We start from the raw sequence: 23,020 nt of genomic DNA on the forward strand, positions 1-23,020 counted from the left end.
CATTGTAAAGCAGGGGTTTTTTTGCCCAAATCTCTCTCTCTTTTTTTTTTTTTAAGATTTTATTTATTTATTCGACAGAGATAGAGACAGCCAGCGAGAGAGGGAACACAAGCAGGGGGAGTGGGAGAGGAAGAAGCAGGCTCATAGCAGAGGAGCCTGATGTGGGGCTCGATCCCATAACTCCGGGATCACGCGCTGAGCCGAAGGCAGACGCTTAACCGCTGTGCCACCCAGGCGCCCCCCAAATCTCTTTTCTTCACAGCTGTTCTGAGGTATACAATTCATATACAAAAAACCTTGCACATAGTTAATGTATACATTTTGAGGAGTTTGGACACATGTACACACCCATGGTACCTTTATTACCTTGGTTGTGGTGATGGTGCATGCGTGTGTCCAAACATCACATGGTAGACATTAACCAGGTTTATGACTAATTGTCTACCCAACATCTGCTTTCTCATCCTGAACCTTCTAATTTTGCCATTCTAACACCTCAGCACTTTCTCTATTGACAATTTCCATCCTCATTCTGCTCATTTACCTGTTCAGTGGCTCCAAAGCCCCAGGGCAGCTGCCGTGCTCAGCCATGGCAACTCCTGCCATTTTGTCCACCAAAAGCATTTTAAAATGCCCATTTTGATTTATTTTAATGCCCTTTGTGGAAGTCCTTTGTGATTTCTCTTATCCCTGGTAGCTTCTGCTTCTTTCTCTCAAAGCTCTCATGGGTCATTCATTGGTTAGTGTCTGAACTAGGGGAATTGAGCAAGGTGGACCTTCCAAGCTCAGGTGTGATTCAAGAGCTAATGCCATCTTCTCTGACGCTGGTAACAAAGAATCAGCAGCCATTCCCACAAGGAAAATTAGTAGAAATGTATGGGAAAATATTGATAAAATAACATGTAAGGCTAGGCTCATGGCAGCAATAACTATAAAAATATACTGTTTGATATTTGGCACCAACAATAATTGCCATTGACTACTTAGGAAGGTAATGGAAAAATTACAGTCCTTCCAATTAAGAATATCAGAAACATCATCTTTTATTCATGGGGAAAGTTCAAGAGGAACCAGGGAATTCATTGAAATTTTCGCACTGATAATGATTTAAAAAAAAAAAATCACTGTGTGTAGCAAGCTTAGACTTGGGTTTTACTTGACTTCCTTGAGATACACCCAGTGCCTATAATATGTCTGAAGAGGTTTTTATTCCGGTATTCAGCAGGTGTTTATTAACACTCACTAGGAGCTAGATCCTATTCAGAGAGCTTTGTTATAGGAGAAGCTTCCTCTCATAATGCTTACACCCTATGAAGGGTGGAAAGAAGAAAATAAGCAAGTACGGAAACACGAAGACATTAGATCAGAGCTCTAGAGGGTCTGGAGCTCATACTGCACCTTGCAGGTAATCTGATATAGTTAGTTACCTATTTTTGAAAAATGTAAATGCCTATTACTTAGCTGATTGAATTCATTTTAACTAGAGTGGAGAAACCATTCTCTCTTCTCAGTGAGAAGGCTGGTAATCAAGATGAACTCTAAGGCAAGCAGCTCATAAATTTAAGAGAATAAATAGACTTCTCCATGACAAGCGTTTGTGCAAAATTGCTCCACAACATTGATGTTACAAATCAGCAGTTCTAGTCTACAGAGCAGTGTTAGATATACTAAAATTAAACTTAAAGGGGCACCTGGGTGACTCAGTCGGTTAAGCATCCGACTCTTGATTTCGGCTCAGGTCATGAGCTCAGAGTCGTGAGACCCAGCCCGTGTCAGGCTCCATGCTGGACATGGAGCCTGCTTAAGATTCTCTCTCTTCTTCTCCGTCTGCCCCCACCCCCTGCTCTTGCTCTCTCTCTCTCTCTCTCTCTCTCGATCTCTTTAAAAAAAAAAAAAAAGTTTAAAATTAACCTTACAATATTATAGGAAATTTCTTTATTTTTTTGTAAAAGATATAGACAGAATTTCAGCATTATAAAAACAAGAAGGGCACCTGGCTGGCTCAGTCGATTAAGCATCTGCCTCTGGCTCAGGTCATGATCCCAGGGTCCTGGGATCAAGTTCTGCATTGGGCTCCCTGCTCTGTGAGGGGGCCTGCTTCTCCTTCTCCCTCTGCCTGCTGCTCCCCCTGCTTGTGCTCTTTCTTTCTCTTTGTCAAATAAATAAATAAAATGTTTTAAAAAATAAGGGTACATAATGATAATAAATAAAATATGGTGTATATATATATGTATATATAATGCACACAATGGAAATATTATTCAGTTATAAAAATAATGAAATTTGCCTTTTATGACAACATGGATGGATCTTAAGGACATTATGCTATATGAAATAAGACAGAGAAAGATAACTATCATATGATCTAAATCTAAAAAAAAAAAAAAATCATGGATACAGAGAACAGATTGGTGGTTTCCAGAAGCAAGGGGGTGGAGGTGTCGGTGAATGGGTGAAGGTGGTCAAAAGGTACAAACCTCCAGTTATAAAATAAATAAGTCATGGCAATATGAATTACAGCATGGTGACTATAGTCAATAATACTGTATTATATATTTGAAAGTTGCTAAGGGAATAGATCTTACAAGTTCTCCTCACAATAAAAAATTTTTTAACCATGTGTGGTAACAGATGTGAACTAGACTTATTTCAGTGATTATTTTGCAATATGTACAAATAATCATATTCCATGCCTGAAGCTAGTATAATGTTATATGTCAATGATATCTCAATTTAAAAGAAAATACTACCTTTAAACCAAAAGCCTATAATGAAAACAGGACTTGGTTTTTTTATTTGTTTTTAAATAAAATAAACTTTACAAAATTAATTAATAACAGCAACAAAAAAACAAGATACAGAGAAACTAGGAATTTAATGTGTTTTGTTATGAAAACTGTTAGTCTCTGTGTGTCCTTACCAAGCCATATAAATTTAATGGTTAACTCAGCATTTTGTATTCTAAAAGCTCTTCCATTGGTTTCTCTTTTTCCAGTTCCCATTTTCATTGTGAAATGTTTCCTAAATTAAAAAAAAATTATATAAATTTCATATGCAAATAATACATTAACATAATACAAGCTCACATACCATCCATCCAGCCCAATGGATGGAAAATCCCCCCACCCCAGAAGCCTTCTGTGACTCCCCAGTCTTATCTCCTTTTCTGCCTCTGGAGGGAGCCACCATTCTGAATTTTATGTTTTTTTGTGTGTGTCTGTTGTTTAACTGTCAGGACCTGGTAGTCATATAATATATGTATCTTGTAGGTTTATGTAGCTAAACAATATTTGAAGGTTTTTGAATTTTACACACATATTCTCTTGGGATTTGCTTTCTTCCTTCGATATTACATTTGTGAGACTATGCATGTTGATGTGTAAAGCTATAATCAGTCCTCTATAGAATTTCATACATGAAGAAATAAAAAACATTTGTATTTTTTTCTATTTTACTGATAATTCAGGTCATTCGCCATTTTCGTTTGTTTTTGCCTCCCCAATGCCCATGTGATCTCGTGCAGGGGTGCAAAATTGGCCAGGCTATCTACCTAGGAGGATGGCCGGGTTGTAGGCTTTGTTTCCCTTCAACCGGACCGGGTAACACCAAACCCTTTAACAAGTGGTTGTATCACTAACACCTGTGGTTATGCACAACCCACATCGGGACTCTTCACCTCCCTTCCATCGCTCAGAGTTACTTTAGTTTGTTTCTGTTTATTGGTAATGAGATGTCATCTTGTTATACTGTGGTTTTAATGAATATTTAAAGAGGGTTAGCACTTAGTCAAATATATTTAGTCCACTCTATTTCTTGAAATTGAACCTTGATAGCTTTTACACCTAGCTTCCCTCAAGATTTAAAAAAAAAATAATAACTGCTTTCTGTTTACAGTTTCAACTAGAATTTTAACCAAGCCTGGGTAAGAAATAGAGGTCTTACCATTTGTTTCTGGACCTCTCAGAACAATGAAGGAAACAGGGTGCTGTGAGAGACAACATTGGGCGACTACTTTCTGTGGAAAAGGGGCTCCCCTCTCTGAGGAGGTCACCTTTCGTTTGAGAACCACATTAGGAAGAGCTGACCTTGAGATTTCTGGGGGGCACACTGGGAATGAGAAACACTCAGAGAGAAACCCTAAGGCAGCAGTAAGCTTGGGTATTTGAGGTTCTCAGTGGAGGCCACTGGAGTAGGAGTTTCATGAGCAAAAATAAAAGCGGCTGGAGTTTGAAAAACTTGTATCTAGTGCAGGGGTTCTCAGTCAGTGTTTCTTTCCTCACTTTGACTATTCCTTTCAGAAACTTCCAACTCCTGCAATTGTATCGTTCGTCATTTACTGACTCGTCTACAATCAGCTGCCTCTACACCCCTGTGACAGCAGGGACTGTGTCTGCCGCCTTGACCACAGTGTCTCTCCCCAGAGCCCATGTCAGTCCCGGCACATAGCACTTGTTCAATAATTATTCCCAAAAGAAGGAAAGTGATGGGAGCCTGTGGCGCCTGTCTCCCTCATTTGTTCATTTGTGAAGAGTTTTGGGTGAGTTCCTTCCAGGAGACTTGGTTTTCCAAAGATGGATGTGGTTCTCCTGGGGTCAGCAGGGGCTCAGCAACACCCTCCTGTCAGCTTCCCGTTGGAAGTGTCACTGGGCAGGGTGACAAGCCGGCTCGGACAGGAGGCATGGGAATGGCCCCAGGTGGGAAGACCACAGAATGAGCGGAGTCTGGGGCATCATGCAGAAAGTCAGCCCCAAGCCCTGGCTGCTGAGAAGCGCCCTTGGTGCCTCTGGTCACCGTGCTCTGGGCTCATAGAGGTCTTCCCCAAGGTAGGCAGCCCTCGGGTAGAAGGTCTTTACTGATTATCTCTTTTGTCAGGGACTATGCTGAAGGACAGGTGAAATGTGCTAGTCAGGGAAGCCACAAAGAGGAGGCCTAGCGAAAGAAATGTATACTAACTATTCAATGCTACTGTGTTTCTACACATGAGAGACTCGTTGACCAACTCTTGGCCTTAATGTTCTTTTCTTGGAAATAGGACTGTGACAGATTTTGTGAAAGTCTCTTTCCACTTGAGCCTTCTAGAACTGAAGGGAAGTGGTCTGAATGGAACTTTGGTATGCTAAAAAGCCAACATACCTGCTGTTAGTAACTGGTAAATGGTCTCTGGGATGTTGGTGTTCATACAAAATAGAAAGGTACAAGAATGGGGGTGTGAAGGATGGTCCCATATGATAGAAAAAGGAGCTGCATGGTCTGTCTTACTGGTTTTAATGCTAGACGTTTGTGGATAAATGGAAGACACATACTAAGATCCAACCAATATGAGGGGGTGGCTCTGATAAAAACAGCACTTTTCTTCTGTTTCTCAAGATAAAGTGTTATGTGGTAGAGATGCAACACATTTTGATAGTGGAAATTCAGCTGCTTCTGACCAGGAAGATTATTTTCTATATATTTAATGTGATCTTACATTTTCAAATAATGAATTTAAATTACATATTACACTTTGCTGAGAAAGGAAATCTATTTGCCTGTCGGTGATATACATTCTTGGTATTTGCCAGACAACGTCTTGTGGACAAATGATAATGGATTCAGACAGGCAAAATCGCATTAAATAATTCCACCACTTAATTGCAATGAATTTATAGCAGATTCGAATCAAGGAGCACATTAGCAGGAACATTAACTTATGATGCAAAGCTCCATTTTACTTCATACTCATACTTTTAAAAACCTTCAGTTTTAGAGATCTCAAAATAACATCAGCTTAGCTGGTTTGGGGATAAACAGAAATAACGAATGTGCCTGTTCTTAATTTTTTCTACTCAAATGTATATTAGATTAAATTTCCATTTGACCTACTCTATCAATAAATGCATAAATCTGGAGATATCTCCCACGAGAAGCCATTAAGTTGGATTATTTTCTAACGTGAAATGTAGATTTGCGGTGAAAGGGACAAGAAGGGAAAGGGCATGTTTATGTTTTGTCCTCAAAGGGGCCAATAGATAAATGTGAGAGCTTCCCAGATGAACTTGGGCCTGCCAAGTTCATGTCCACTAGTGTTAAAGCCAGGTCAGAGAGTCACACCGGACTTCATTTTAGCCTGTTTTGTTGTTCTTGTTGTCATATCTGCGGATTACTGTTAGTATCGTTTCTCGTTTCTCATAACTTTATTTATTTATTTATTTATTTATTTATTTATTTATTTATTTTTAAAGATTTTATTTATTTATTTGACAGAGAGAGAGACAGCCAGCGAGAGAGGGAACACAAGCAGGGGGAGTGGGAGAGGAAGAAGCCGGCTTCCAGCAGAGGAGCCTGATGTGGGGCTCGATCCTGGAATGCCAGGATCACGCCCTGAGCCGAAGGCAGACGCTTAACGGCTGAGCCACCCAGGCGCCCCTCGTTTCTCATAACTTTAATTTCGTGTTCCTTCACGGTGTAAGAGCATGGGGTTTATGCCTGTGAACGCACGTGTAAGTACCCAGCTGAGAGATGGTGCGTTGGGAGTCGGGGGGAAGGGGGCGTGTGGCTGGAATTATGTACACAAGACCGTGTGTGTGAGACTAGGTAGGTTTACCATTTATTTAGAAGATTTAGATCTTCCATCATGAAATCTATGCAATTGTGTAAATTTTCATTTTTAACCATAAATTATACCTCCAAATCCCTTGGTCTTTGCGGAAAATATACAACCTCAAAAGCAGATGGGACTCAGCCCCCGGTGACCTTTAGGCTGGTCCTCGTTGGATACCATTCATGTGTAAATGTTCATAGTTAAGAGATTACAAGCTGATTTTTGTCCAAACATGCTTATTAAAAATCATAATCAGTCTAATTCATCGTGAAACAATAATTTAGTCCCAAATATGCAACCCAGTTAACAACATAGCTTTAGAAGCTGGAGAGAAGCCACGGGGAATTCTTCGTAAGACGGAAAACAAATACTGATATATCTGAGTTCCAGGAAAATTTTCACAAAATGTTTTTACAGTCATTGGTCGTTCTATACCAGCAACACAGAGACAATTATAATTCATTTATTTCGAAGGCTAGTTTTGAGTAATGCAGGTGCGTGTGTTTTGCTTCATTGACTTCGAAGAAGTAATGATTCTCTGACCATCTACTCAACGTCAAGAGAGGACCTCGCCCTGCAAAGTCAGAGTTCAGTAGACGGGACGGAGAGACCCTCAGTACACCTGGTGTCAGACTGGAAGGATAAAAGTAACATTTCCAGTTTTGTCACTGACTAGTTATACGTGTTGAGCTAAGTCTTTCCCTCAATTTTATCATCTACTAAATGGAGATAGTTATGCCAATTTTTCTAGAATTTGCATTAATCAGGTGAATAGCAACTATTAGCAAGCCTGTATAAGCGTGTGTGTGGTTGGGGGAGCAGACTGGGAAAGTTCAGAGCCTGTAGGGAGACTGGACCCCAGAGCAGCCAGTGTATAGACAGGGCAACAGCTGGTAAGCCAAGGAGAATGGACAGTGATAGGCCGAAGAAGGAAACCTCTGGCGGAAAGAGAGCTACCTAGATAAGACACCACCCCACCCCACCCCAGCCACCACACACTGGCTCTAGGTAATGGTGCAGGTTGTCCGTAATACCTGCCGGGGCAGGAATATAGTGGCCAGGCAGCTGAAAAGTTTCCATCAATATTCAACCAACTACACTGTAACAAAATGAGATTGCTTAATAATAGATATTACCTGCAGATATTAAGAAATTTTAAAGTGGCAGACTGGGGCACCTGGGTGGCTCAGTCATCTTCGGCTCAGGTCATGACACTGAGCCCCACGTTGGGCTCCGCACTCAGCACGGAGTCCGCTTGAGGTTCTCTCTCCTTCTCCCTCTGCCCCTTCCCCTGCTCATGCTCATGCTCTCTCTTTCTCTAAAATAAATGAATAAGTAAAATCTTTTCTAAAAAGTGGCAGACTCATGCCAATTAAGCGTATATAACTGATTTAATGTAACTTTAGACAAATTAAGGTGAACCTCACTTAGACCACAATGTCTTCACATGCAAGGAGCTCGGAACCGCGTGAGGTTTGTCTCTCCCTGGCCGCAGAGATGGGCTGTGCTCTTCTAATCTGCACTGTGGTTCTCCTGCTCTTTCCGGATGGAGTCACCCGCCATTGCTCTCCCTGCGTCAGAGGTGCTGGGGCTCACGGGTGCCGCTGGGATTCCCTCAGTCAATGCTTGTTTCTGGCGGGAGTGGCTCCTTTGTTATCATGGTTTTTTCTCCTCTTGGTTTTTTATATGATTCTTCACTGATGAAACATTTAATGACAGTCTGTGATCTGCAGACATAGAGTAGGGCTGTGCATATTCAAAGGCATATAAAATGGGGTTTCTGCCTCAAGGGGCTCACAGTCAGTCCGCTAAGGCAGACAGACCAGTAAACAGGTTTTCAGACCATGTGATGACAGACGTGTGCAGGGGAGCTGCAGTTGAACTGGAAGATGACCCCAACTAAGGCTTGGGTGCACAGGCCCTGAGGTCTGTGACCTTTGAGCTGCCCGCCTGAAAGATTAGAAGATGTTGCCTTGGTGAAGGGAGGCGGGTGCTCAGGCAGAGGGAGCACCCCTTGTTCAGAACAAGGAAGGCGAGTGCTTTCTATCCTAGGAAGTGGAGGTTCTGTGCTCCCCCCCTCCTCCTCTCTCTCTCTCTCTCTCACACACACACACACCCCAAAGAAATTCTACCACTTTTGTGGAAAGAACCAGCATAACCTTCACCCTCAGTGGCTGGCAAACTACCCCTCAAGAAAACAACAAGAGTAACAATAACAACAACACGGATTTCTGAGTCCGTCAGTCTCTGTGGTATAAACACTTCCCCCATGGCTGATTTCAAGCTACCAGTGACGTCACAGCTGGCTTGCCAACTTCGATCTGTAACAATCAGGGCTGAGCTGTTATTCAGCCCAGCCCACCACTGCCCCCAGGCCAACAGCCTCTCTCTCTCTCACACACACACACAAACACACACACACACACACACACACACACACACACACACACACAGAGAAGCCCCTTCTCTGGCATGTTTTGGCTTCTTTTCTTTGAAATATCCCCAGTGGTCTCTGGATGCTGGCCCTTCGGTCTCTGAGTTCCCATCTGGCAGGTGATCGTGTGCGGCGGAGGTTGCTGGGAGGCTCTGCAGAGCTGGCAAGGACAGAGGGTGCACGGCTGTGACATTTGGACACACACACACCGAGAAACCCTCTCTCCTGCTTGACAGGAGGGATGGATATGCTAACGGGGTGAGTGGTGAGGATGCCAAGAAGTGTAGCAGGAAAACATGGAGCAGGTGAGAGCAGACTGAGCAGAAAGTGGACCCCGCCCTCTGGGCATGGACTCTCTCCCAAGCCTGCAGGAAATAGGAGGGGTGGGCCTGGGCAGCAGCAGGGAAACCCTTCCCAGAGGAGATATGTGCTGGAGAGTTTGCAGACAAACATGAGGCTCGCTTCCAAGAAGCTACACGCGGGGAAGGCCGGATTATCAGTTTGATTAATTAATCCCTAAGAACATAATTACTGTAAATCTTATTCCTGGGAACAAGATATCTGAACCGAGATTTGTGTCTGCAAAGAAACCAATATTAAGTGGGAGGTTTCTGAGATAATTAGAATCTAAAACTTTGGGAAAAAGTGAGTGGGGATTCCATATCTATGCCTGAAATCCTCATTCCCTCCAGTGCTGAAACACAGACTGTAGGAAAGGTTTAGACGGGGAAGCATGACCAGTGCCGGCATAACAATGGGGTTCGGCTGGGAAGAGTGGAAAACAGAACTTGCTCGAAAGCAGAGCATAGAAGTGACATTGCACATGCTTTCCATGCAGAAACAGGAGTGTCAGAGCCCTTATAGCCCATGGCCAAGAACACGTTGCAGAAGCAGTCATGTGCCATGACATTTGGGGAACAGCGTCAAGGGGGAGGAGTGTAAGGGTCCAATAAGCGACTTTTGAAGAGGGAAGCAGATGGCACTAACCCCCAAGCGAGCAGGACGGGAGTATCTTCAAACGACTCACAGCAAATACATAGCTGGGGTGGTTTAAAACAGACCTAAACTGGTAGCCAACTGGAGCCAACGAAGCTGCATGTGCCCCCAAACCAGGGACGCTGCCTGGGGAGTGGGGTAGATGAGGAACATAGAGTCCAGGCGGTTGGAGGGGGGAGGGAAGCAAAGGAGAAGGAGACAAGTTAGAGACGGGCAGGTGTGATGAGAAACAGCAGGGAGATGCAGGTTCCGGGGCAGGAACAGGGAGTGTGGGCTCTGCAGCTTCCCAGGGAAAGGGATTTCCTGGGCTGGGGGGGGGGAGGGGTAAGTAAGTTTAGAAATGATAGCTAGTGCCTGTCTGATAGAAATGTTCGCAATTTGGTCATTTTATTCTGCTTTGATTTTCACGAAAATATATGACCCAATTGCTTTTGGATTAAAACTGGTAATTATAGATTTTACCCACCAAGATAAATTTGGAGGAAGAGAAAATTTCAAATCCAGAATAATAAGAAATAAAAATAGTTGTAGGAATTTTTAAAATTAAGTTAAGAAAAGATCAACTTGAGGCAAAATTGGACTGAGAAAATTTGTCCTGAGAAAAAATTTGACTTTCTCTCTCATTTCCTCCTTATTTCTGTTCGAGAATCATGCATTTTAATGCACTCTACATCTTGCCTACTGTGGTACTTTGTGTTCATAGTGAAGTAAAAAATAAACTAACTATGCTGTTTGATCATTGATTATGGTTGAAATGGCCTCCAGTCCGTATGCATGAAAATTATAGAGTGACAAGTGTGTCTTTTGCCTAACGACTTTTTCACTTAGCATAATGTTTTCAGAGTTCATCCACGCCATAAAGTGTATAGGACTTCATTTCTTTTCACAGCAGAAAGATCATCTTTTCTACAAATACACCACATTTAATTTTCTACCTATCACTTGATGGATATTTGGTTTCTTCTACTTTTTGGCTCTTACGAATAATCCTACTGTTGACTTACATGCACAAAGTTTTGTGTGGACAGATATTTTGTTTCTCTTGAGTGTATTCTTAGAACTAAAACTTCCAGGTCATATGGTAACTGTTTACATTTTTGAGGAACTTCCAGACTATATTCCCAAGTAGCTTCAACGTTTTGCATTTCCACCATCCCTGTGGGAGGGGCCCAGGGTTTCCCCATCCTAGTCAATACTTGTTATTAGCTGTGTTTTCTGTTTTGTTTTGTTTTGGGGGTTTTTTTGCATCCAAGTGGGAGTGATGTAATAATTGTGATTTTGTTCACATTTCCCTGATGACTAATAATATCGAGGATTTTTTCACGTGCTTATTGGCCATTTGTATATCTTCCTTGAAGAAATAACTATGCAGATCCTTTACGTATTTTCCCATGTGTCATCTGCCTCTTTACTGAGTTGTGAGCGTTCCTTATATGTTCTGGATATAAGTCGTTACCAGATACGTGTTTTACAAATATTTTCTCCCATTCTTTGTATTATTTTTCTCTTTCTTAATGGCATCATTTACAGCACAGTTTTTAATTTTGATGAAGTCTAACTTAGCCATTTTTTTCCCTTGTGTTTCTTGTGGGTTTGGTGTTGTGTCAAGACTGCCTGATGTAAGGTCACAAATACTTACTCTTACACTTTTTCTGGGAGTTCTATAGTTTCAGATTTTACATTTAGGTCTCCGACTCATTTTCATGAAATCTTGTGTGTGGTGTGAGGTAGAGATCCAAATTGGAGACAATTCTCTCTTTCCTTCGTACAACTTGTGTTTCCCTCGACTGCTGTGTCGGTGCTCTTGGATTTCAAATCTGTCAGGCCAGGAACAAAATATCATGCAAAATATTAGACAAGAGACAAACCATGATAAGATGACAAAGGAGGCTATTTTTTTTTACTTTAGGGTTGCCAAAAGAAGTGATAAAATACAAATACATACAACTCAACGCAGTATTTGGATGCCCAAAGCACATACTGTCAGTAAATCTCTTCTTGTCACTGCTTGAGGATTTACGTGTTTGACACGTCTGTGTGAGACCACACAGCCAGTCTCGCGCCTGACCACTGCCTTTGAGGGTTTCCCCATAGTCATCATGCTATTCTTCACCTCTGTCCCTGCCAATGGATTGATGGTGCAAATTTGAGTAAGAAAAAAAAAACGTGCAAAAAATGCTTATCTTTCTTTGTCCATAACTTACCTTTTTGTCCTGATACGCTCCATACCCTAATGGCTTAATCTGTGCCCAAAATGGCTTAAATCTTCATCTTATCAACCACTTAATGAGCTCATTAATTAGTTCAGACAGAAAGTGCTCGGTCTCTCTGAGGGCGGCCCCTCTCCATTTGTCTGTCTCACAGAAGCCCAGAATCTAGGACAGAGGATATTTGATTCCCACATTTTGTAGTGTCGGAGAAAGAGCTTCCTTGCTTTGCCTTTCAAAGTGTGGGAGAACTGATACCCTCTTCTCCCTCTCTCCTTTCCAGAACTCCTTGGCCAGAGAAAGATAGACTTCTTTTTTATTTCCACTCTCGTAAGTGGGAGGAGGGTTATATTTTCAAACTAGAGGGAAGTTCTATAGATTGGATTACCCAAGTTTATGCCTTAAAATTTCAAAAGAGGAGTTTCACAGAAATATGGAAAATTCTCTTCTAAAACAACATTGCCAAACCGTAATACTGCTGCCTAAGCACATTGAACGTTCAGAAACTGAATTTTAACTCATCATTTTTTTCTTTCTTCTATTTTGCATCAAATCCTTCCAAGGAGCAGATTATTTTCAGGAGAATCAGTACTCAGACTTGCAATGGAGAAAAGCGGTTTACTTAGTTTTCAAATCTTACCCTGTTACCCTAATGCCTCTATCCCCACTTGGGAAACATCCGCTGCTTCCCTCCCAGACAGTTTCCCTGGTTTCTGGGCTGAGTCCAGAGCAACAACCTGGACCCACTGTTGAGTTTGTATACAGTGCCAGGGGCTGGGCTAAGATAATCACCTTCGTCTTCACAGTCTTCCTGTAATAGAGGTATTGTTAATTTCACCTTACAGAGGAAGGGACGGAGCACAGATACTAAGTGAGGTAGAAATAACAAATGATAAAGCAGAGATTTAAATCTAGATGCATCAGACCCAAACCCATTATCACAGTACCTGGCTAAATTGTTTCCTCATTGTTGTGCTTGCTTATTTTTAAGTGGGCAGTCATTACTAGATCGTGAATGCCCTGGGCCCAGGGGGGCTGCTGTTTTTACTGTGTAACTCCACTGCCCAGCAGAGTGACTATCCCACAAGAAAAGCCTAATACCTGTACGCTGAGCTAAGGAAGCAGCATAAATCGGTGATGATGGAGAGTGGAGACCACATTGCCCAGCCCTGGATGGAAACAGCACAGTCAGAGGCCACCCACAGATGCAGAAAATCTCATGTGTAGTTCTACAGAAGCTACGAGAACACAGGGGCATGACTGAAAAGGCCTGTTAACATGGCAGACGATTATTAGAGCTTAGAAGAGGAGGACAGTGGATAGCTGGATCGTGAGAGCTACTCAAGATGGAGAAACTTTTGGAGTGTGAACAAGATTAGGTAAAAAAATAGTAAGAGAAGAAAGATACCAAAGACTAGAGAAAAGAATGAACAAAAAAGTGCCTGGTGTACTTTAAGTACCACAAATTAATCAATGAGCCTGAAGCAGTGATTTGGTGGAAGAGCCAAGAAAGAAAGAGAAATATAAGGGCTGATGTCATGGTGTGAATGGTCCTAAATCCCTTGACACGCTGATCATAGTGGATCAAGGGGACTTTAGCAGGTTGGACAGACTGAATTAAGATGGGGGCTGAGGGCTAAGAGGGGGATGGGAAGAGAGCTGGAGGAATAACAATGAAGTGGGGGCTAGTTAAGGAACAACTACAATGATCAGGGTAGAGGGTAAGTGTAGGGTGTGGGGGAGGGACAGAAATTACAGAAGGGAAGGAGAGCATGAAGAATTCTCTGAATGTGGAGACCGGAAGTGCAGGGAAATGCTGAATCAAAGTTTCACTCCTATGAAGACAAACCATGGTCATGTACCAAATCCTGACACCCAGAGGAAATGAGTACGCAGTGGCAGATGGGGCTGGTGGGAGCAGCTGGGTTTGGCCTCCGACACATGATGTGAGGAGGGGGTGAGGCTCTGGCCATTCGCTCTGCAGGACTGAGCTCGACCCCGCTGGGGTCAGGAATGTGCTGGAACCCGTGACTCTGTGCACAAGGATCAACTGCCCCGGGGGAGAGAAAGAAACAGGAGGGGGTTTTGTCTCTACCACAGAGATGTGCAACTACACGAGGCAAGGGTTCAAAAAATATTTATAGAATGATTACATAAATGCAGTTATTTCTAAATGCAAAGTCTTTCAGTGTGTTAGGTTTGAATAAACAACATCAGTTGGGACTAGTGGGTTTCCCCCTTCTTTACAATTATGGTCATAAACATCGTAAGGACCAGTCATATCACTTGTAATTTCCAGCTTCCACCACAGTCATTCCTCTGGAACTTTCCATGCCATGCAAGGCAGTTTTCCAAAAGGTGGGAGGGGAAAAACAACTTGGAGGCCATGGGGAGAAAAAAGGTCTATTTTAAAATCTTGAGCTGCTGTGGAATTTGACAATTGAACTTTATAGAAAAACAATGAGTCAACTTTATCTGGTAAAGTTATTACCTGTAAAGGTTGATTCGGCCACAGTCCTTTATCAAAATGGCAGTTGGTAAGGTTGCAATATTGAAAATAAATTAGGTGAAGTGCGTGCTCTCTGAAAGGACACAGCAGAGACAAAGCCTGAGTGCTGGAGGTGCGGCTGGCCCAGCTCTTGACCTTTCCCAGAGCTTCTGCGGAGGGGCTTCCCCTCCAGGCTGGCGGGGCAGGGCCTGCGGGCTGAGAACCAGGAGCGCTGGGGACACTGCGGGCCAGCGACCCCGTGGGCTGTGCGCATCTCAGGGTCCAGAGGAGAGGGCTCAGAGGGAGGCGGGGACTGAATCACTGGAATCAAGACACACATCGGACCCTGCACGACTTTCTCTGTGTAATTAAAACGCATAAAACAGACCTGGGGCAGCCATTCCCACAGCTGAAAGCCTTACAAATCCTCTTTCCCCCCAGTTCTGGGGACCCGGTCTCAGGGCGCTGCAGCCACAGCCGAGTCAGAAAGAGACCGGCCTTCTGCCAAGGCCACACCTGGCCTAGGGAAAGAAGCAGATGCTGAGTTGGCGGGATCTGCATGTCAACCCTACAAGTGTGCACACGTGGGAAAAATCATGCTATCTACGAAGATTTAAGTCCCCCTTCTGTATGTCTGCTCTCCTATTTGGCCAGCCGAGGGCCAGTGTATTTCAAACTAATAAAGAAACTTCAGGTTTGTACTCAAAGCTGGAGGTCTGTGCCTACACCTGCCATTAGGCGGCCCAGAGCGCAGCCTCCACTGGTTTCAGCAAAGTGCGATACCCAATGTTCCCCACAGGGGGCGCAGTCCTCCAGAGCGGCGCTAAGATGCAGCAGCTGGGCATCAGGATGTGTTTTATATATGCATTTATGTAAACCTTAGCCACCAATTTATTTCTTTGGTCCTATTTTTTTAAAAAAAAGAAAAAGAAAAGAAAAGTTTTGTTGAGTGACTACCACATTCACAGAAATCGAATGGAAATTTATAATTCAGCCAGCGAGATGAGTCATAAGAAGGTTGATAAGAAAATAATAAGAAGTGGACTGATCCGCACATATGAAAGTCCTTACCGTTATTAGCACTGACTTGTTCATTCCTGAAACAAATAGAGGTTCAGTATAAATTAACTTGTAAGAGCAAGTATTGGTTAGTATGGGGGCAATTACATGCATATTAGGGAAACCTGATAAGAGTAAAAATTTCAACTATGTTGGGTATTACCCTATTGATAAGATAATAGAATAAAAACACTCAGCACTATTCCTGAAATATAATTAGCACATAATAATTGTTCATGTTTTGTTTGTAACCTGTTTAAACGTCTTACAGATGCCAATGTGGAAATTAAAGAAAATGTCCTAGGAAAGGGGATAGACTATAAGAGGCAATGACAAAAAAGAAAATTCAGTAAAGGTCAATATGACTTTGGGAAAAAAAGTTAACCCCCTAGTAAAATGTTACAAATTTTAAACAATAAAATATCAGTTCCTTCTTATTGGGTAGGCGATTTTTAAAAATTGCAGCACGCATAATGAATTAGGAAGCAGTATAAGGACATGGGGAAACTCACGCACAGCCAGTGTGAGGTGAACTGTCTAAACTACCCGTGGGCCATTTACCACCGTACACCCAAATTCTCAAGCAGTATGTATCTTTCATCCTACCATTCAAGCACTAATAATTTATGCTAATAAAATTATTAGGAAGTTTTAAAAGATACTGTGTCCATCTACACTCCTCCACAAAAGGGCAGTTATGGGATCTAGAGTCTTGAAGAAGGGATTGTGTCCATCTACACTCCTCCACAAAAGGGCAGTTATGGGATCTAGAGTCTTGAAGAAGGAAAGAGAGAGCTAAATCAGGGTGGGGTGGCAGAGGGAGGGGGAGAAGCAGGTTCCCCACTGAGCAGGGAGCCCGATGCAGGGCTGGATCCCTGGACCCCAACATCATGACCTGAGCGGAAGGCAGAGGCTTAACCGACTGAGCCACCCAAGCGCCCCAGGGATTCTGTTTAGATGGCAAGAAACACACGTGTTTCATGTACCAGGAGGAAGAGGTGTGGGTAAGGGTGGGGGCAGGGCAACTGAGGGTGTTCACTTTGGCTGGTTTCTGGTTTCTCTCTGGGCTGAGAGTGAGGGGAACAGAGGGGATTGGAAACGTTTGGACATAGATTCTCAGGGAAGGAGAAGAGAGAAACTGAATAGCTATGCAAAGTAAGTCATGCAGTTGTGGTGATGGCTTTGGTGAGCAAGCATGATGGGGGCATCCCAGGGGTCAGGGGTTTCCTTACGGATCACCTCTTTAAAGAAACACGACTTGAAGCGGAAGCCCTTGTTTCCCAAGTGTACAAATCCTTTGTGAAACTGAAACAATTCAGAGGATTTTTAATCATTTCTACAAATTGACAAAACAAGAAGCACTGTTTTTCATGTATTTCCATTGAATGGTGGCCCGTCATGCCAAGGCTTTCTATCTGCGCCGGACGATGTGCCCGCACTGGAAATGAGGTGAGGCCTGGAGGCGGTTGGAGGATTCACTCTCATTTGTGCTCCTGTGGGAACATTATGAGGAGCAGCAGGTTAACAAGCTTATATGTTCCTGTTGGTCTCAGATCACCTGCGTTGTCCAGGGACTGGCCGGAAAGGCAATAATGCAAGATGAAGAAAAAAATTGCAAGTGTATGTCTAAACAAGTTTAAGGCATGTGTGTGTTTAGTTCCAAGGGTCAGAGCCTGGGATGAACGAGGGTCTGACATCTGGATCCCATATGGAACAGTTAATTTCTCAGAATGTTCAGTAGTCCAAGTGCTGACGGAGAAAGAGGCTCCTCCAAAGGTGGGGTTTGTCAGGCAGGCACTGCCAAAGGACAAGTGCCACTGGGAAAGGAATGGATCCAGCATGGCCTTGTGGAGAAAGGTAGAGGGGCCCCAAGGCCTGAGTCCTCCACGGTGGTAAAGGACTAGACCCTGGGGAGTAGCAGAGCATGTGAGAAGTCTGTCATATTACGTGCAGCCTGTCCTGTATCTAGCTTAGAACTAAGCCCTGAAAAATCCCGGGTGGACACCACAGTTCTACTGGAACTCAGAGCTAGCGACAAAGAGACGGCTGGGCGCCATGTTTGCGCACCTCACAGACTCACAGACGTGTTCCATTGTGAACGGTCCAGGGGAATTTTCAACAGAAGAAAAATGTGTTACTAATATATCATTTCAAGAAATTATACTTGTGGTTCTTATTAAGGTGGACTGGATCAGCTTTCTCTAGCTCAGGGGCTCTGAGGAGGCATTTCTGGAAGGACAGCTTGCCTCTGTGCTGCCTTCTGGAGACATGCACCAGAATTTGCATCTCTGAGAGGTTCATTGATCCATATAAGGTTCTGATTTCAGAGCCCTGTTAGTGCCAGGCTCTGACCCGAGATGCTATGACATGACTAACTTGCTCAGAACTGTACTTGGAGTGTATTTCTCTATCTCATTCCATTTCCTGTCAGCCCCTGCGTGATTCAGGGGATCTGAGACCAAGAGAAAATTACAAGCTTGTTCAGCTGCTGCTGGGCATAATGTTCCCACATGAGCACAAATGAGAGTGAATCCTAAAGCCAGATTTCCAGTGTGATCCCATCATATTGCACACGCAGAAAGGCCCTGGCATGAAGGATATTATGGACTGAATCATGCCCCCGCCCCTGCCAAATTCAGAGGTTAAAGCCTAAACCCCAACCTGATCGTGTGTGGAAATGGAGCCATTAGAGATGTAATTAAGGTTGAATAAGGACATAAGGGTGAGGCCAGTAGGATGAGTGTCATTACAAGAAGAGGAAGAGACACCAGGAGTGTGTGCTCACAGAGTAAAGACCACGCGAGGGCAGAGCAAGCAGGGAAAGTGGCCATCTAGTAGCCAAGAGGAGAGGCCTCAGGAGAAACCTCGAACCTGGACTTCCTCCAGAACCGGGAGAAAAAAATGTCTGTTGTTTAAGCCCCCGTGTGTGGGATTCTGTCATGGTTACGCCGAGCAGACTAAGACCAGGCGCCATGATTGAATGGGGCATACATCAAACATGATTTTTCTCCTTTTGTTAATTTATATACATTAGTAAAAACTCTCTGAATTTTTTTCAATTTCATAAAGGATTTGTGCACATCTGAAATGAGCCACCTTGGCCTAGCATTTTCTTTTCTTTTCTTTTCTTTCTTTCTTTCTTTCTTTCTTTCTTTCTTTCTTTCTTTCTTTCTTTCTTTCTTTTTATTTTATTAGAGAGAGAGCTACAGAAGGAGAGGAAGAGGGAGATGCAGACTCCCCGCTGGGCAGGGAGCCCGAAGCAGGGCTTGATCCCAGGACCCCAAGATCATGACCTGAGCCGAAGGCAGATGCTTAACTGACTGAGCCACCCAGGCACCCATCCTGAGTCATATGAAGCTTGTTCTTCATGAAGATTAAAAGTATTGCTGCATTCATTTTTTCCCAAGGCATTGGTGAAAGAATGCATCATCTGGAGGATGGTGAGAAGAGGCAGTCTTTATTTCAGGAAAATACTCTCATGATCTCAAGACACCAATGGCACTAAACCCTCAGGGTCTTGGTCCAGGCCCAGAACCCAGAAATCTCCACGGACCACTTGGGGTCTGCCTCTCTGTGCCCAGGGGGGATGATGCCTCTCAGATCTGGGCTGGCTATAGTCAACATGAGGTTTAAGGCTCAGAGTGGCCCCACGTGGTGGTTACTAGAGACTAGGTTCCCAACCTTGGCGGGAGTCCAGAGGATTAGCCTAGGAGAAAAACCGGGAAATTTTATAGTGACTTTTTTTTTTTTTAAATGATTCTTCTGAAGATTAAAAAGCAAACCACCATGGGTTGCATTTCACATGACGACTCTGTAACAACTACCAATATCGATAGGTGGAGGCATCACTGCATGTTGATGGATTATCAAGGTTAATAGACTATGAATATTGATTGATTGATTGATTGATTGATTTTGAGTCATCTCTACACCCAACATGGGGCTTGAACTCACAACCCTGAGATTAAGAGCCACATGCTCTCCTCACTGAGCCGGCCAGGTGTCCCTATGGATATTTACATTGCTGTTGCTAATGTGGCCAAGAGGCTATGGGCAAGTGGGAAATTGGTGATGATTTATGGAAAGGATCCCATGTCTCAGTTCCAAGGCTAGTTTTGTCACATCACAAACTAATCCATATCCCTATAGCACCCCAGACCAAACCAATTGTCCAGCAGTGTGACTGCCTTCCAGAAAGCGCTGTGACCTGCCACCAAATGGGGCTCCAGAGGTCTTCATTCTTCTTAGCTGGATCACAGGTAAAATTTGATAGTACTATAGCAAAAGGTGTCTCCTCCTAGCTTCAAAAGATTCTGGGAAACAAAACCCTTTATTACCAAATTCCACAGCGATTCTCCTCAAATGTGATTTGGTCCTTCATTGTATCTGCTGTATAAAGAAGCCAATAAAGCAACCCAAACTCATGGAGTCTTATTTTAACTTACACTGTAACTCTCTTTTATGTCTCATGTCAGATGTTATCTGTAGTCTTTGAAATCCCTTTTATAAGGAAACAATTTAATATGAAACTATTGGCATTCTCTGTCCAACCTCTCACACTTCCCTACATAATGACATTAGTTGAATTCCCTCCTCCATGAAGACATCATGTTCCCCAGAACATTTCTAGCAGTTTTACCAGCCCTCAAAACCCAAGTGTTTTGGAGTACCTTTTAGGTTAATTGAATGACATAGTATACGCAATTATTTGCATGGATTCGAGAATGTGAATCTCTAACAAGCAAAGAAACTGATGGGGATTTGAGATCACATCCCAGCTTTGCAGCCTTTCCCACCAAAGGGGACTCTTGCAGGGATGGGAACTGTGCCCTGTTACCTTATGGACTAACAATAATTGTGTACAACTATCTCTGCAGGCAGCTTGCTCCTGGACAGGGTAGAAGGTACTGGAGAATATAGCTTCGATGAGATAGCAGAATGGGCTATATTGAACTCCTGAATTAGGTAGAATTTCCCACGAATTATGAGAAGAACTGAGCCTCCATATGGTTGTGGGTTGAGGGAGAAGGGTAGAAGGGCCTGTCTCCTTAAGCATTTCAACCAGGCGGTCTTGTTTTAGGTGCACCTGCTTACTTAGCCCTCTGGGGACCACCAGTGTTTATTCAGGTTCCCTGTGGGCCAATGCTTTTGCTCTCATAGTTCACAGTTAGGCAACAACTTGCATGTCCACCTTGCTTATGGCCACCCTCAAGACATACCCAAATGCCATTTTGGTTTTACTGAGAATAAGTCGTCTGTGCTTGGCCCCACACCTTTGTAGCAGCCTGTGAACCATGGTTATAACCCAAATACATGGAGCCAGAGCCTGTAGGGACCCTTTGAAATAAAATACAATGTAACCCATGGCTTTGGATCTCTTTCCCAGAGGTTCTAAACCAGCATGGATAAAGATCTACATGGCCTGGTCCCATGAAGAACCTTAATCCCAAGCATGGCTAATACTCCTCCTCTATGGGATACCTGGAAAAGTGCAGAGATATTTTGGTTGTTACAATACCTGAGTGGGACACAGTGTACTATTATAGAAAAGGAGTGGGCTTACCAAAAATCCTACAACGTGAGGGACAGTAACCTACAATGAAGAAAGTACCTCTCGAAATGCCAACAGCGCTCCCCCTGATTCCCACGATATCCTAACAGGCCTACAAATTGAGATCCGCCCCCTCCTGAACAAGTTACAGTTAGAACTCATGCTTTCTCCGAGTATAAGGGTAGCTTTTTCTAGAAGGTAACCTAAAACAGCTATCAAGAAATGCTAGCCCCTCAGCATGGACAATAAGGACCACTCAAGGCTGAACATCTCCAATGCCTGCAGTGTGCTCTATTCTCCCAAAGGAGAAAATAACCAAACTGATTCCCTGCCCCCGTTCTCTTGGTAGATTAATGAAACCACCTACTCTAAATTAAATACTATGGCAACAGAGCCAATATTGCTTCACACTGAAATGGAAGGGTAATCAAAACAGCTAGGAAATGTCGGCTTAGGAAAGTTCAGAATCAAATTAAGTTTTTTAAAAAATTGTCAAATAATGGAGAAATCAGGAGTTCAGGGCTAGATAATAAACCTTGTGATCTGATGGTGTCCAAGATTTATAAAGGGTCTTTTGCTTCCCCTTCTTTCCTTCCTTCCTTCCTTCCTTCCTTCCTTCCTTCCTTCCTTCCTCCTCTCTCCCCCACCCCTTTACAAAAATTCTACAGTTTGGGACAGTTGTTTTGCATCTATTTAGATTAAAATCTCTTACTTAATTCAGTGTTTGTTTCCTTTTGGATTAGCCGTATTTGGCACAGACTATCATTACTATTGGTTCTCTGTTTGTTCCATCTTCTTTGATCTTAATGTCAACTCTGACCAAAGATGGTTAACAATCGCTCTACCAAATTTTCTCATTAAGAATTGTATCAAGTATTAGTGTTCACAGCATCAGAGGACAATATGTCCAAATGAGAAGGTCATTTTCCAAATTGTTTCAAAATCCAAATTAGCCAAAGAAGCTTCTGTTCCTTCTGACTCACAGCCCTGTTGGAGCTGCTGAACTCTCTTCAGACAACACCCGGGACCACCTGGGCAACAGAGCAGTCAGTCCCAAATGGCCGATGGCCTCATCAGTGGAATGTGTGACCAGGAAAAGTATCTGTCACGTGGACACTGGTGACCAAGTGACCAAGTTTCACTTTCCACAAGTGAAAGACTGAGAAGGAGTCCCAGCTCCTTTCTGAATTAGAAGATGGCCTTTTGGACTAATTTATGAGACAGTTTCATCTGTTTTCCCTCATAAAGTTCTAGAAAGTATCTAGTGCTAGCCTTTAGATAGACTTTCAAACAGGAAAAATCATGTCCTAGTACTTCTTGTGTCCATTCTTACTTCCCTGACCCCCACCCCAGACATACCCTCAGTTAAGGGTCTGGTTGTTCTCCAGCACTGATCTTATTTATTAAAAATGCCATCTCAGAGGGATGGGGAATACCCTACCCCAGTAAAACTTGCTAAAAAGTCCCAGGTCCGACCCTAAACTTTGTAAATAACTCACACCAACATGGCCTTTTGTAAATTATAAGATTACAGAGCTGATACACTAAGGATTCAAGGAATGGGGAACGAAGAGATTGGGAGGAGGGTGACACAGCCTGCCAGGGCTGGGATCATACCCGCGAGGTGGCCATTGGGCACAAGGCCAGCCCTGACATGGAAGCGTGACATTCACAGCAGCACAGACCTCAAGTCCATCACCACGAC

The sequence above is a fragment of the Ursus maritimus genome, unplaced genomic scaffold, assembly GCF_017311325.1.
Source record: "Ursus maritimus isolate PB19 unplaced genomic scaffold, ASM1731132v1 scaffold_15, whole genome shotgun sequence".
In the NCBI taxonomy this organism is placed as follows: Eukaryota; Metazoa; Chordata; class Mammalia; order Carnivora; family Ursidae; genus Ursus; species Ursus maritimus.